The following is a 13,370-nucleotide window of genomic DNA, read 5'->3' on the forward strand; positions in this document are numbered from 1 at the left end:
TTGGTGGCAACAGAGAGATACACTGGTTTGCTAATAAACTCTTAACTTGGCAACTCCATGCTTAAAGAAATAGGAGAAATGTGCACCTTTCTCTTTTCATCCTTTTTATGATCTTCACAGATATAGCAAATAGCCCTAGATTAATTTTGTAAAAAGCTACAGAAATCAATGTTTTCAAACTGAGAATTGCAATTTATTAGAAGGTAATACAAAATTCAGCTAGACCAACTCAATTTTTTTTATTAAATTGCCAAATAATCAAAAGCCTTGAAATTGTATTTATTTTCTTTAGGAAATACCTAGTGATATTTAAATAAGCACCAAAAATTTTCAGGTTAATGTACTTTCACTTGGAAAAATATGAGAAAATAGGTTTATCCTCAAAATCTTTGCCTCTTTTCATAAGTTTGCGGTAGGCAATCTCTGAGATGGCCCCCCATGATCTGCCTTCTGGTATTCATGCCCTTATATAATTCCCTAGACCCAGCCACTCACTTCTAAACGAATAGAATGCAACAAAAGTGATGTTACATCCAAGGGTTAGGTTCAAGGGGATTGAAACTGCCATCTCACTTGCTCTTTCTCTTGCTTGCTCTGATAAAGCCAGCTGCCCTCTGTTAACTGCTCAATGGAGTGTCCTATGTGGGAATGAACTGAGGAAACCTGTAGCAGTACCATTAAGGCAACTAAGGCCCTCAGTCCAACAACTAGTGAGGAACTGAATCCTGCTGACAACCACATGAGTGAGCCTGGGAGCATCCTACTCCAGTAAGCAGAAGTGAAGACCACAGCTCTAGCCCATACCTTGATTACAGTCCTGTGGCAGACCCTGAGCACAGGACCCATCTCAGTTACCTATCAATTCTTGACTCACAGAAACAGTAGATAATGTTTATAGTTTCAAACTGCTAGGTTTTGGGTAATTTGTTATGAAGCAATAGAGAAGCCATCTCCCCCCACCCCCCATTGACATATGAAAAAAAAAAAGGTAAAATAGTGATGATTTTCTCCTACCAATAAAGAAATGGTCACAATGGCTATTAACACAAATAAACTCACAGGTCAACCTCGCCAGATGGAAAATGAGGGAACGAAAAAAGGCATAGGAGACTATGACGTGAATATAGGGTTGATAATAATGTTACAAAAGGTAATGTGATTTTCAAATATTTAAAAAATATATAAACAAGTATTGATAAAGAGAGAAATTAGAAAACATCACACATTGCTGATGAGGATACAAAATGGTATGGCCACTGTGGAAAAGAGTTTGGGGTTTCCTCAAGGAGCTAACATAGTATTCCTATTTAATCTCAGCAATTCTTCTCCTGGGTATATACCCAAGAAAATTAAAAACACATGGCCATACAAATGCTTACATATAAATAATGTTGGTATGAGCAATCCAAAAATCAAGAAGTAGAAACAACCCAAGTGCCCATCAGCAAATGAAGGGATGAACGATATATTTTCTATCCATATTGTAGATTATCATTCAGCCTTAAAGGAATGAGGTACCGATACATGCTTACAATATGGGTGAACCTTGAAAATGCTAAGTGAAAGAAGCCAACGCTAAAGGCCACACATTGTATGATTCAATATATATGAAATGCCTCAAATAGGCAAATCCAGAGACAGAAAGTAGAATACTAGTTGCCAGAGCTGGAGTGGATAGGGAATGTGGTGTGACTGCTTAATTAATATTGATGAAAACATTCTGGAATTAGTGAAAGCTTGCATGATACCAAAGATACTAAAGACCACCTGAATTAACACACTTAAAAGTTAAGATTGTGAATGTGATGTTATGTGACTTTTATCTTAACTCTTTTAAAAAGGCAAAAGAAGATAATGAAATGATATAAGGGGTTGGGAAATGAAGCAAAAATGAGGGAAAGAATTCTATATTACTGATTCTTCTCCTCTAAAAGAATTGCTGTTGGCTTGGAGCAGTCACCAATCCAGTGAGGACCCCCAGGGCCCTGTAAGTTGATCCCATGGGGATAACCCATCTGATTCATCACACTACCATAATAGTAACTGCTTCCAGGCAGTAATGTATCCTACCCTATGTTCTCATTAAAAAGCAAACCCACTTCTTCCTTAAGCCATCCAAACTTTTTTTTTTTTAAATCTTTACAGTACATTAAGGCCAGAGACTTATTTTCTCATTTCTTCCCATGTAAAATTTTATAGGGGTCAGACATTTTATTATTTCCAGATTATTCCCTAATGGAATTTTGTAGATAACCTACTAGATAGGAAATTCTTTGAAGTGCTTGAGGAAAAATTAAAAGCCTGTCATTAGATCATAAAAGGAGAAAGGAACATTCCTTTGAGCAGGAGTATTTAATCAGGATCCCAGATAAAAGAAAATTTGGTGTGTAATGGATGAATCATTTTGTTATATTTCAGCAAGGAGTGCTCTGAAGCTGAAACAATTTGTTAGGTTTTTACAAAGTTTAATATTAAAGTATATATAGAATATAAATTCTCCCATGGCTATTTTTCTGGATTCCTTCTTCCCTCCCACACCCCATATCTAAACTCCGAGTCTAAGGCTGTTTCTCTTAAAATTATAATGGCAATTCTTTTTTTTTTAAGGTTTATTTATTTTAGAGAGAGTGTGAGCGAGCTATGGGACACATGAGTGGGAGGAGGGGCAAAGGAAGAAAAGCAGACCCTGCACTTAGCAGGAAGCCTGAGGAGCTCTTTGTACATCCTTGATGTCTGGCTCCATCCCAGGACCCATGAGATCATGACCTGAGCCAAAATCAAGAGTTGGATGCGTATCCAACTGAGATATGAGATGGCCACCCAGGTGCCCCAAGGCAATTCTTATAATTTCTCAGTGTAAGTCCTCACTATTTCCTGCCTAGTTTTTTTTAATAATTCCTAACTGGGCTCTGGACTTTTATTCTGTTTACCAGATTAGGATCTTGCTCCAGTCCCTACACTGAAGTCAAATAATTTTTCTAAAAGGTAAGTATAATAGGTCATATCAAATATTCTTTTCACTAGATGCAGTGAACTCCTGCCAGGTCAAACCATTGAGTGGATCTCAAACTATTTTTCCCCCCCAAAGAAGTATAGAAAACACTGGAAGACAAAAAATAAATAAATAAAGGAAAGGTAATAGGAAAAATGAAGAAGAATAAGGAAGGACATACTTTATTAATTCAAGTCTTGTTTCAGGTGACTTGTTTTAATTACAATTAAAAAGATGTTTAATTGCAGTTTATTTAGAATTTCCTATTGTCAGGGTCAGAAAAGTTTGAAAGCTACTGATCAAGGAAAACCAAGCTGCTGATTTACCTGTTTCATTGGGTGTTTGCCTGCCTCTCCAACTCTCTTTGGTCCCTCCAATTTCTCTCACCATGCATGGTGCCTTTGGTATTCAAAGGAAGTCTTCCCCTACTTTATCTGGCAAATGAGTACTCATCTTTTAAGAGGCAATTCAAATGTTTTCTCCATAGACAGCTGCTCAACTTCCAGGCAGGAAGCAACACTTCCTGTTCCAAGCTTCCATCAACCCTATTATAATAAGACCCTTTATCACACTGTAATCATTTGCTGTTATACTTGCTTCTCTAAGGCTTCTAAAAGGCAGAATTCTGAGCAAACACATTATCTGACTTGTACTAAATGTTCAATAAATGAATATAAAATGTATGAATAAGTAGAGCTTAAATATTCTTATGTTTACATACCATTATACTGTCTCTTGATTAAGGTGCTCCTTCAGAACCTTTGCCGTTTATGCCATAAAATTAGCAAAGGCTGGAGAGCATTACAATCCATCACCAATGACACAGGTTGCCACTGCTTCTTACCCCACAGTTTACTCCACAGAGTTTAGCCTCAGTGTAGGAAACATTCAGCACTAGTTCTGCATCCAAGCGCCCATGTGCAAAGCCCAGTTCCGTAACTTCTTAGCTGTGACTTCAGGGAAATTACACAGCAGCTCTTTGCTTCAGGCACCTCATCTGATAATAATAGTAAGGCTTAAATTATTTAATACCTATAAAGACCATAGAACCGTCCCCAGCACATAGGAAGGGGTCAATAAATATTAGCTATAGTTATTGCCCAAGTAAGGAGCAGAAAATCAATACATATAATTCAGAGCTTCTACGCTAATGACTTTCAATTTGAGAAGCACTGTTTAATTTATCTGAAAACCTATTTGTTCTCTCTGTCCTCAGCTCCTTGGTATGTATGGTACTTCCCTATCATGGTCACAGGGACCTCTTGTAGCTCAGGTTCAGCTATTGTGGATGTTAACTACTTATCTCTTTGAGTTGCCTTCCAGGCTGTATATCATAAAGTCTACATTTAATTCAAACCAGGTCAAATATAGTTCTCAAATATTTGAGGGGGTTAAAAAACGAAAACCCAGTTGTTTCATAGGATGAGATAACATGTTTTTTCCTTTGGTCAAGATTTCATCTTTTTGTTTTAGGACTGATACTTTGTTGATATCCAGTCTGTCATAGCTTATTTATTAATTTGCAGGTGCTGCTTGTGTTCTATTCCTTACCTGGGTAATGGTCCATATAAGTGACTTTTGTGAGTATCCCTTGTTCTGAGCCCTTATGACTTGTGAATGTTATACTTCAATAAAAATCTATTAAAAAAAACTATTCACCCCTATTCATGCCCTATTTTAATGTTTGTCTTTATGTCAGGGTAGTCTGCCTGTCCTAGCATTTCCAGTGAGCTAGAACTCATCTCAAACCTCTCCCTAAAAATATTTTCCCTTCATTAGCTAACCACAATACTATCCACTCAATTCTTCAAACCAAAACCATGAAGTAAAAATTGATTCCGCATCTCCATTATCAACATGAATACCCAAATCAATCAAGTCGCATTAATTCTACTTCTAAAATATCTCTCAATGCCCATAAAATGCCTTGTCACCCTCAAGGTCATACCCTAACCCTGGCTCTCAGCATTCTTCATTTGGATTACTACAAATGCCTGTTGACTTAACCCCTGACTCATGGTTGTTTCCAACTAATCCTCTTCAATAGTGCCAGGGTCTCCTTTCTTTTTTTTTTTTTTTTTTTTTAATTTATTTATGATAGTCACAGAGAGAGAGAGAGAGGCAGAGACACAGGCAGAGGGAGAAGCAGGCTCCATGCACCGGGAGCCCGACGTGGGATTCGATCCCGTGTCTCCAGGATCACGCCCTGGGCCAAAGGCAGGCGCCAAACCGCTGCGCCACCCAGGGATCCCCCAGGGTCTCCTTTATGAATCATATGTGATCATGGCAGTTTATACACTTAAATGTAATTAATGTTTTTCCATTGCCTCTAAAATAAAGTGTAAACCTTTTTTTAAAAAAAATATTTTATTTATTTATTCATGACAGACACACACACACACACAGAGAGAGGGGGGCAGAGGGAGAAGCAGGCTCCATGCAGGGAGCCTGACTTTGGACTTGACTGGGATCTCCAGGATCACACCCTGACCCAAGGGCAGCGCTAAACCATTGAGCCAGCCGGGGATCCCCAAGTGTAAACCTTTTAAAAGGTTATATTCAAGTCTTCCCCAAATTACTCTATCCTACTTTTCCAAGGTCATCTCTAACCATCACCCAAACCAATCACTACTGTAGATTTCTGTTACTTTTACATTTATTATCATTTCCTGAGACTCTAATGTAAACTCACACCTTTATATATTTTTCCACTTAGAAAAATCTTGCTCATTCTCCAAGTTTCAGTTCAAATACCACTCCTTCTGAGGCTTTCCCTTACCTGCCTTGCATTTCCACGGAGAGAACAATTAACCTTCCAAGTATCCTCACTTGCCTAACTCTCCCTTCATATTTTTAATATAGCATTACCATGCAGTATTTTAGTTATTTACATATTCATTTATGCATAAAAGGGTTTTGAGCATCACTTATATGCCAGGATATCTGCTGGTTCCTTGGAATTCAATTATAAGTAGACTCTCTTAGGAATAGAAACTTGTACCATGGGTACCTGAATAAGACCTGGCACTATTTTTTAGCTAATGCAAGCATTAAGATTTAATAATTCAACCAATTAATTTTATTTCCTATCCCAGTATCAGTGCTCTAATCTAGTTATTGGATTATCTTCTAAAGAATATCAAACAATGCTTTGCTAAGTGAACCTAGTTTTCAGTAATTTGCTGCTATTGAATTGAATCAGTGTTCTAAGAAAATTCAAATAAAGACTTGAAATATTTCTGAATAATATAAATCTTCCAGATTTAAAAAGTTCATTGCTAAGTTACTTAGGTTTAGAATGGCAAATAATCCTTGATGACCAGACTTTTCAGTGGGATTCCTTGCCTTTTTCTTTCGGCAAGCATCATTGATGTCTTGTGTCTGTAACTGAGACCTAACCAGTTTTCAAACGAATCCATGTTAGACTGAAGCAATCCCATTAGCAGCCTCTCCTAATCACCTAGAGCCTTCCATGAGTTGTATACATCTGGTTCCCTGTTTGACCACTGGGTCATTCTTTCCATTTTCCTAGGCTACCCTACTATCCTGATAAACCGATTATTAGTTGTAACAGAAACCTTGATTTGCGACACTGACCATCAGACCTAAATCCAGTTCCTTTCTCAAAAACAGAATTTTATATCCTAGGGACCATTTTTTTTCTCCCCAACTCTCCACTTAGGGACCAATTCTATAGCTGAATCAGTTTATCTCTGTATCCTATCCTGCTTAGTCATAATTTCTACCCTATCTCTATCAAATATCTCTATATTTCAAAGATCAGATCAGGCTATAAGATTAAAATAAGTAATAAGTCTAGTATAGCCTAACCACTACTATCTATTTCCTTCCAAATGAAACTATTGTATTGTCCTGAAATTCAATATCTATGTGCTTTAGGAGATCCTTCTCAAACCACAGAAGTGAATGCTAATTATACCAAGATGATTATAGTAATTCCAATCCTGTTGGTAGCAAGCTCACATGTGACCTATCCCTACCAATGAATGAGAAGAGACATTTCATTTCAAGGCTTCAAGTAAGTTTTCCTTTAAAGACAGAAAACAGGCACTGTGACATCCTAACTTTGGAGTTGGTCATAGAGGATATAATGCTTGAGGCTACAATAGCTATCCTGAAAAAAACAACAACAACAACAAAAAAAAAAAACAAAAACTAAGCAAAACAACACACCAAGAAAATCTCTGAGATTCTAAGCTGGAGTCTCATGGAATCAGCCAAATCTAATCCCTTACCTCCAAAATATAAGCCTTCTTATATTTTCTTCATTGTTTAAGTCTATTTTAGTTAGGTATTCTTTATAGGTAAAGGCATCCCAACCCTTATATTCAAGTTCCAATAGAGGCCTGAGAACCAGGATGGATAATAAGTTTCTTTCAAAAATTACAAACACATAAGAGGTAAATATGAGAAATCCAAGAACAAGAGAGAGAAAGTGCATACTTGGAGGCCCAGTGGATAAGTAGGAAAATGTGTGCCACCACCTAGACTTCTGCTCTAGACAAGATGAGGTAGATCCATTTCTCCCTGTTCCTTCCCTAGGGTGCAACTATAAAACCTAGAAATAATGCAAAGGCAACCAAAAGAAAGGTCTGCAATCTGGTAAAGGAGAACTCTAACTGGTTTAGGACTTCAAGACTAGAGGAACAACACAGTGGTCAGATGTGTGATTTCTTCCACTCAACCGAAGAAGGCACTCAAATTCAGTGTTTCTGACCCCCATTCAACCACTAGAAGGCTGCCCAAGAAGGCCCATTCCTCTTCTGGACCTATTAGAATCCTGGAGGAAACATAGTCCAGCCCACAAGAAGCATCTATCCAAGCCCTCCTAATGATTAATGGTTGAGGCAACAACTGGATGAATCTCAGGGAAATAGGATAAGCAGAGGAAAAGAAACAATCTCCTAAAGTAACATACTGTATCATTTTATTGACATAACATTTTTGAAGCAACAATTTTGAAACACAACAATTTTAGAAGTGACTGAATGGGTTAGTAGTTGTCAGGAGTTTGAAGGGGACAGAGTATTGAGAGAGGGGGATGTCAGGATCCTTGTGGTAGTAGATACATGAACTTACACATGTAATAAAACTATAGAGAAATATATACACCCTCACACGAGTACAAGCTAAATTGTAGAATATGACTAAGAGTAGTAGGCTGTATCAATTCCATTATCCTGGTCGTGATACCATTCTAATTAGTTTTATAAAACATCACCATTGGGGAGAACCTGGTAAAAGATACAATGCATCTCTGCATTATTCTTTACACCTCCTCTTAAGTCTACAATAATCTCAATAAAAGTTTCAATTAAACACACACACACATGAACAAATAAAACACAGCAGTAACCCTGGATTTCAGTTTGTGACTCCTACTTATGAGAAACTCTGGATGGTCAGAATAGTTCTGAAATACCCAAGAAATATAAGACCTCTCAAGGCTCAGGTCTTGGTGGCCTTGATAAACTTCTCAACCCATCTCTTTGCAAAATATCTAGAAAGGTCCAATAAACTCTAAGAAACCTGTCATGTCAAATGATTCCCCTCCTTCTTTTTGCCCTTTTTGTATTTGTACTTCCACTTTCAATATATAGACCAATCCTGGCTCCTCAGGACCATTAGGCTGTATGTGTATCATCTACTGAACCCTCGGTATTTCAGTAAACATAATTTATTCCTTGGGGAAAAAAAGAGCCAAGGGGATAAAGGGATAATGAAGGAAGTTTACAGTGAACATTATGGCAGTGAATACAACCTAAAGTGCTGTGCTAATTAGGTGAAAGAGTTGCCAAGAAGTCCTTATAAAAAGGATGATATGGCTCCCATACCAGCCATATGCAGCTTGCTCAATGTATACTAATGTACACCTTCATCAGCTTTTCATTTCATCAGACACAGTCATACTTCATGTAAATCAAAATTAACATTGAAAATCATCTATGCGTGGAGTTACACAGTAAGATACAAGTACCTTACTTTTCTAAATATCTTCCATCCTGGGACTCTTCTGTTCTTTTGACATAATTTGTTCATGCCTCATCAAGTAGAAGGGGATGGAGTAGGAACACACACTGAGTAGTTCAGTGCCAGCAACTTCTTGATGAGGTCATTTTCCCCTCATTCCTGGAAGGTTTCCTAGGGAGACAGCCCACCTAGTGCAGAAGAATTTGGTCCTTCCTGAAGTTCATATGTTAAATTGATGCTTTAAGAAAGGTATTTAAGTCTCTGATATTTTGGATCAACTTTATCAATAGTAGTTTTCTTTATGAAGAATTATATAAGGCCTAATTTGTAATTCTTCAGCTAAAATACTTGATTTTCTTTTTGTTGTTGTTGTTAATTATTGATTCACTTATTTTCTTAAAGAAGGTTTGCTTATGTAAATTGTAATAAAAATAAAATATGGCAGGGGCGCCTGGGTGGCTAAAGTTGGTTAAGCATCTGACTCGATTTTGGCTCAGGTCATAATCTCAGGGTCATGAGATCAAGATCCCTGCTTCGGCTCCACACTCAATGGGGAGTCTGCTTGAGATTCTCTCCCTCTCCATCTGCCCCTCCCCAACATTGCACTCTCTCAAATAAATCTTTTTTTTTAAGATTTTATTTATTTATTCATGAGACACACACACACACACACACACACACACACACACACACACACAGAGAGAGAGAGAGAGAGAGAGAGAGAGAGAGAGGCAGAGACACAGGCAGAGGGAGAAGCAGGCTCCATGCAGGGAGCCTGATGCAGGACTCGATCCCAGGACTCCAGGATCACGCCCTGGGCTGAAGGCAGTGCTAAACTGCTGAGCCACTCGGGCTGCCCCTCAAATAAATAAATCTTTTTAAAAAGTTAAAAGAGAATAAGACAATGAGCTGGATAAAGCTAAAACATTACACTTTTGTCACAATTTAGCTTAATATTTTACTTTTTTGTTACCACATGGTATATGGGCCCAAGGGTGATTAAAAAATGAGGAAACAGTCACATGAGAAGCACAGACATATATTTTACTCTAGGCTACAGTGTAGACTACTAGACATATTTTTGATTGGCAGGAAAATACAAAAGAAGGGACTGTTGAATTCTGCTTTAAGTTGTAATTCAGTAAGTCACAATGCCTCCTGAGGCCCCTAAACCTAAGTCCCTGCAATTATTCAATTTATGACGTTAGTCAATCTTCCTCTCAATTTATTTCTAAACCACTATTGATATTAGATCTAAAAATTGAATTCATGAAAAAACCCAAAGGGCATGTTGATACCTGTTTTAGGCTGTTGATGAAAGCCACCTTTCTGAATATACTATACTTAACGGAAAAACCTCATTTAGAAAGGTTAATATCAAAACAAAAAACCATCTGAAAATGATGTAATCTGTTTATAAATTCAGCTAAAAGCCATAAAACTAAACTGCTATACCTAGTAATTTTCTGTCATGGTACTGTTTATTATAACTTTCTGGTTCACTAGTACTGCAATATGCCACAATTACTTAAGCTATATCTTTAATTAAGCATTAATTAAATATGAGTTGGATAATTATTCCAGCAATTTTATTATATAATTAGTGAATAAGTTAACATGAGATTGCATAATGAGATTTCATACAAAATTTACTATGTGCACATCTTTTTTTTTTTCACATGATCTTAATTTAATGACAAACCATCCTCAAAACAAAAATAAGGATTTTTCTAAGTAAATGTTCTCTGAGTTCTAGAAATAATGCCCAAGGAGAAGGAAACCTTCCAAATAGTTGGCTTAGACATTGTAGAAGCAAAAATAAATATGTACCATCTGTAGGTTTCATTTTCCAGCATGGTTCCAGAGTACCTAATCCCCTGACCAACCTCCTTTCTATTAGAACTGTGACATGTAGCAAAATAGGTCATGATATAATTTGATTACAGCATAGGAACCAAATGCAAAGCCACAGAGCATTTAAGCTGTTTGCCCCATCATCCCACCTTTCAGAGGTGAGGCCCGCTCCTCAGCCTAAGGTTAGTCCAATTCTCTTTCCTAATTGCCTCAGCCTCTCTGCAGTAGAAAACATTAACGCTTTAATGAAGTGATAAAATAAAAAATATGTACATTGAGTTTATTGCTAAGGGAATTTAAATCCATGTTAGAGCATTAGTTTTAAAAACAGTGATCATGACATATGACAAAGTGGGTAAATGAAAAAAACAAAGTGAAGCCTAATATGAATGAGCACAGAGTAAATCAGATGGGGGAGGTGAGTAATCCTTCCCTCACTGGTTTGACTTTATCATAAACTATGTTTGGTTCTATTTCTGGAATATCAAAATTTAGTTTTGGTATATGTTTATCATCTTTATAGTATAAAAACAAAATTTTGGGATCCCTGGGTGGCGCAGCGGTTTGGCGCCTGCCTTTGGCCCAGGGCGCGATCCTGGAGACCCGGGATCGAGTCCCACGTCAGGCTCCCAGTGCATGGAGCCTGCTTCTCCCTCTGCCTGTGTCTCTGTCCCCCTCTCTCTCTCTCTCTGTGTGACTATCATAAATAAATAAAAATTAAAAAAAAATTTTAATTTAGCATTATAATTATTTCTGTTGGTACTCCATTATTTTTCTTAAATAAAATTTCTCTTTATTTAGAACTTAAAATTTTCATATTCAGTTTTTTTCTTAGGTGTTTTTGTGGCAATTTTGTTTATATGATGTGTGTGTGTGTGTGTGTGTGTGTGTGTGTAACTAGCCTATAATTGAGTTCTCTTGTTTCTAATTGATTCAGTTGATGCTCTTCAATTATTTAAGCATAGTACTTACATATGATGCTTTTAACTTTTTTTTTCCCCAGTAAGGTCCAAGTCTAGCATGGAGCCCAATGTGGGGCTTGAATTCATGATCCTGAGATCAGACCTCAGCTAATATCAAGAGTTGGATGCTTAACTGACTGAGCCACCCAGGCACCCCAATGCTTTTAACTTTCCAACAACCTTTTAACAACTTATTTCTCTCATCTTTTTGCATAATTCTAGAGAAATATAGAATTATTCAAGTCATGAAAGCATCCTTTGTCATTGTTTCATAGAAACATCACCCATTTGCCATTAAGCATAATGGCTTTTGTTTGATCTATACATACCTAGAAATATAAAGAAGGTATACATGCACTCACACACATATGGGGGTATGCAAATATATATTTGTGATATGTATACATTTATATATAACTGTCACTTTATAAGATACACACATTGGGGAGGCATAGCTATTATTACAGGTTTTAGGCAAGATAGAAATTGTTCCATCAAATGTTTTTGGTAGAGTCTGTGGATGTGATAGGACTTTTACCTGATTTATAGGGTGAATGATATTAGGATAACATTAAACATTATTATACTCCTGGTATAAACCCCATTTTTTGTGCTGCATTATTCTTTTAACATATAATGAATTCTATACCTAAGATTATTCTGTAGTGCAGCCACTATGGAAGACAGAATAGAAGTTCCTCAAAAAATTAAAATTAGAACTACCATGTAATCCAGGGATCCTACTTCTGGGTATATGTGCAAAAGAAAGGAAGTCACTATCTCAAAGAGCTATGTGCACTCCCATGTTCACTGCAGCATTATTTACAATAACCCAAGTCACAGAAACCACCTAAGTGTTAATCAAAAGGTAAATGGATAAAGAATATGCATTATATACTTAATTTTTCAGTATAAAAAATTTTAAAAGAAGGAAATCCTGCCATTTGCAACAACATAGATGGGCCTTGAGGGCGTTAAGTAAAATAAAGTCAGAAAAAAGCAAATACTATATGAACTGACTTATTTGGGGAGTTAACACACACACACACACACACACACACACACACAGAACACATTGTGGTTACTAGGGGGTGGTGGGGGGATCCCTGGGTGGCGCAGCGGTTTGGCGCCTGCCTTTGGCCCAGGGCGCGATCCTGGAGATCCGGGATCGAATCCCACATCAGGCTCCCGGTGCATGGAGCCTGCTTCTCCCTCTGCCTGTGTCTCTGCCTCTTTCTCTCTCTCTGTGACTATCATAAATAAAAAAAAAAAAAAAAAAAAAGAAAGAAACTAGGGGGTGGTGGGGATGGATGAAGGCAGTAGTCTGAAGGCATAAACTTCCAGTTGTCAAATAAGTCCTGAGGATGTAACGTTCAGGGTGGTGGTGACTAAGGTTAGCAATATTGTAATACATATTTAAAAGTTGCTAAACGAATAGATCTTAAGTTATCACAAGAAAAAATTATAATGATATAGTAATGTTAACTTATGATAATCATTTCACAATATATCCATATGTCAAATCATTATGCTATATATCTAAAACTAATACAATGTTATTTATCAATTAT

General features: G+C 37.1%; 1 pseudogene; it reads left to right on the forward strand.

Annotated features, from left to right (window-relative positions):
* The first annotated feature begins 1,033 nt into the window (after nucleotides 1-1,033).
* The window catches only part of LOC112934308 (glutaredoxin-1 pseudogene), a 122,767-nt pseudogene continuing 110,430 nt past the window's right edge, over nucleotides 1,034-13,370 (forward strand).

The sequence above is a fragment of the Vulpes vulpes genome, chromosome 6 (assembly GCF_048418805.1).
Source record: "Vulpes vulpes isolate BD-2025 chromosome 6, VulVul3, whole genome shotgun sequence".
In the NCBI taxonomy this organism is placed as follows: domain Eukaryota; kingdom Metazoa; phylum Chordata; class Mammalia; order Carnivora; family Canidae; genus Vulpes; species Vulpes vulpes.